Source organism: Gossypium raimondii, chromosome 11, assembly GCF_025698545.1.
Source record: "Gossypium raimondii isolate GPD5lz chromosome 11, ASM2569854v1, whole genome shotgun sequence".
NCBI classification, from domain to species: Eukaryota; Viridiplantae; Streptophyta; class Magnoliopsida; order Malvales; family Malvaceae; genus Gossypium; species Gossypium raimondii.
The window spans coordinates 28,932,066-28,935,662 of NC_068575.1; the positions used below are offsets into that span (position 1 = coordinate 28,932,066).

Genomic DNA, 3,597 nt, shown 5'->3' on the forward strand with positions numbered 1-3,597 from the left:
TGCTGATTAAACCCATGAGATTGATTGGGTCTTTACTGTAATAAGCTGTAGTTCAGTCCATTTCTTTGGTTGCTCCAAGAAAAGTTAGGATGATTACCCCATGAAGGATTGTAGAAGTTGGACCAGGGTCCTTGTCCACTCCTATTTTGGTATTGGTTCTCCACATAGTATACTGACTCAAGATTTGATGGACAATTCTCAAAAGAATGACCTTCCCCACAGTTCACAAAGGAAACTATTTCAAACAGACTTGGTGGCTGAGCTGCAAAATTATTGGTACTATTAGCAGTTAATTATTTTAAATAGAGGAAATAGATGATACCTGAGCTGATAACAAAGTGAAAGAGTAAACTTCATGAACTCTGACTACAGTCTTCGTAAACCTGTTTGACTTGTTGGCCATTGATAGTTATTACTCGCGATCTTCTCAATGATCTCATAAGCCTCATTATAAGACTTAGACAAAATTGCACCATTCGCGGAAGCATCTACCATCAATCTTGTATGTGCATTGAGACCATTATAGAATGTCTCCAACTAGATACAGTGAGGAATCCCATGATGAGGACACTTACGATGTAACTCCTTGAATCGCTCCCAAGCCTCATACAAAGACTCGTCATCCAATTGTTGGAAAGTTGTGATCTCGTTCCTTAGCTTAGAGTTTTTTTCTAGGTGGGAAATACTTAACCAAAAATATCTCTGCTAATTCTTGCCATGTAGATGTGAAACTTGGTGGCAATGAATTGAGCTATGCTCCTGTTCGATCTCGCAACGAGTACAGAAACAACTTCAACCTCAGTGCGTCTTCAGTCACACTGACTATCTTGAATGAATCACTCACCTCTATAAACAATCGAAGGTGGAGATGTGGATCTTCCGTGGGCATACCACTAAATTGGCCCACCGTTTGTAGCATTTGAAACATCACTAGTTTCAATTCAAATTGGGATGCATCAAACAATATCTGGCCTTCCAATTCCTGGGTTTAACTTACTAAAAAGTGGCACAGCATATTGTCTGATGCATCGATCCCTATCATTGGCAATGAGGATAGTATTTTGTACATAATCGGCTTTATTACCTTGGTCTTGATTCTGATTTCCAAGGTCCTTCTCGACTTGTCTTTGAGCTGTTCGTTCACGTCTTCTTTGTCTGAAAGTTCGCTCAATTTTAGGGTCTACAGGGAGTAAATCGATAATTCGATCTATGCTCATAAACACCTGAAAAGAAAAACAAAATAATTAAAAAGAATATGTAAGTAATGTTAGAAATAAATCAAATTGGAAATAAATAATTTCACCAAAAAACATGACTATGGCAACAGTTGAGAATCCTCGGCAACGGCACCAAAAACTTGTAACGCATAGGTTTGTGCAAGTGTACAAGTCGTTATCAAGTAATAAGTAAGTATCGAGTTATCATCTCCACAGGGATTGTATTTGTGCTAAGTCACTTAATTTGTAAAATTATATTAACAATTTGGTAAATAAAAACACAATATTGTTGAGAAGTGGTGATTAAAATATATTAAACTAAATGCAATGATCCCTAATGCAAATTATCCTAAGTATGCAAACTATATGAATGAAATAGATTTTAGTAAAATTAAACACAATTTGCAACAATTATAACATAAATAAACTAGGACAATTACTTTAATTAAACTCAATTTATTATCAATATGCTTAATAACATTCGGAAAAACATTCCATGGCAACTCGATCTTTCATCAGTTTGGAAACCACATTAGGTCCCTTCGGAATCCTTTACTTAGTAAATACGCATTTTACTGATCCTTATTTACTAAGGGTTTCTTAGCATTCGTGTGAGGTAATAGGGACGTGTCAGGTTTGAAACAATTTAATCACACAAATCTAAAAACTATGAATATAACAGAGCTTGGTCAAAGTTGTTATGCAACCTACAATTTAATCGGGTCAGGATCTAAATTGAGCATGCACATTTCAATTATGTGTCAATTAGCCGTCGTCTAGTTAGGATCGCTCAGCTAATTCAGGTTCATTTCAATCACGTATGAACAAAATACAAACTTGATTTTAATTGAAAACATGATCGATTGAGGCACAAACATTATAAGCATGAATCAAATAAATATTATTTAATCAAAACAATCATCCTAGCTTAAATAAAATTAAGCTAGCATTGTTGTAAACAAGAAAAAAGAACACCTAGCAAACATCTTTATATTAAATTAAAGAAAGTGAAGATTAAACCCAATTCAGAGTGGCTGTCACCCAAGACTCTGACTGACGAGGCTCCTTTGTTCCTTTACTTGGCTCCTTTGCTGATGGCTCTCCAAGGTGGCCAACCAAGGGTTCTTTAAGAGGCTTAATTTCTAAAATCTTTATGAAGAGATGATTGAGGGATAATGAATGATGGAGAAAAGAGAGAATGATGCTTGATGGATGATTGAGGGATGATGAATGAAGGAATGAGAGGATCTTATTTATAGGTGAGGAGAGGGGCATAGTTTACTAAAAATAGGAGTTTTCATCTTTTGAAGAGTCTTCCGTGGGTGGCCGACCATAAATTGAGCAAGTTGAGCTAATTTTTCCTTGATTTTTTGTCAATTTGAGTGCCACAACAACTTAGGACGGGGACTCGGTCAAGTGCAAATCTTCAGGTAAATCTCTAATTTCTTCAACTCTTCAAGGACCTTGTACAATTAAACCAAAGAGTGGTTTATGGACAGCCATGTGCAGCTGAATTTTGGGTTGACTTAGTCTCTGATTTGGACGGTTTTGTAATCCAGCAAAGCTATCAGACCTATCCAGAACAAATCAACAAGTTAGAGGACCAAAGAATAAAATTTATCCAATTTAATTAATTAATTAAAACACAAATTATTAATAAAATATTTTAAAATGAATTATTAAATATAATTTTATATTTTATTATTTAATTTAATCATGCATGGCCCACTTTATGTCTTAAAAAATATAACATATTAAAATTAATATAAAATAAGCCATTTATTGTATGAAAACTATATAATAAAGTATAAAATCACACTTTAATAATTTCTATGTCTTAATTTCATATTTTCACATATTTCATTAATTTATTAAAAAAATACTTAGTTTTAACAACGAATTTAAATAAAAAGGTGATAAATTACATAGGACAAATCCTATATATTTTTCTGTTTACAACTAAACTGTTTAAGTATGTGTCTATCTGTATACGAGCATGTTAAGCATGTTTAATCTTTTATTTTTGCATCTGTACTCTGTATCTGTGTTTGGGGTGGGAATTGTATATGTAGAGGAAGTGATCTGTATGGCGACTCTTCGCCTATATTCTGGTAGCTTGACTGCATATTATCTGTTATGTGTCGCATTGACACGATATGGTGTGTAGGGATGGGTGGGTGTTCTTAATCGCACATGGTGTGATGGGATGGTTGGAGATGGTGTGTAGAGAATGGGGGTAGTATTCTGCATATCTATTATGTTTATTTAATTGACATCAGATTCATTATGCACTTAGGTCCAAATCAGATTCGATCAGATATTTAAACATTGTGTATGTAGCATTGGAAACACTACAATATACACACTTCTTCATGCCCTT

The 3,597-nt window shown here is 34.3% G+C and overlaps 1 non-coding gene across 1 annotated transcript; it reads left to right on the forward strand.

The window, feature by feature from the left end:
• Positions 1-553: 553 nt before the first annotated feature.
• LOC128035197 (small nucleolar RNA R71) lies at positions 554-660 on the forward strand. Its single transcript, XR_008191598.1, has one exon. It is a non-coding gene; the product is annotated as a small nucleolar RNA R71 (small nucleolar RNA).
• The last annotated feature ends 2,937 nt before the right edge of the window (positions 661-3,597 follow it).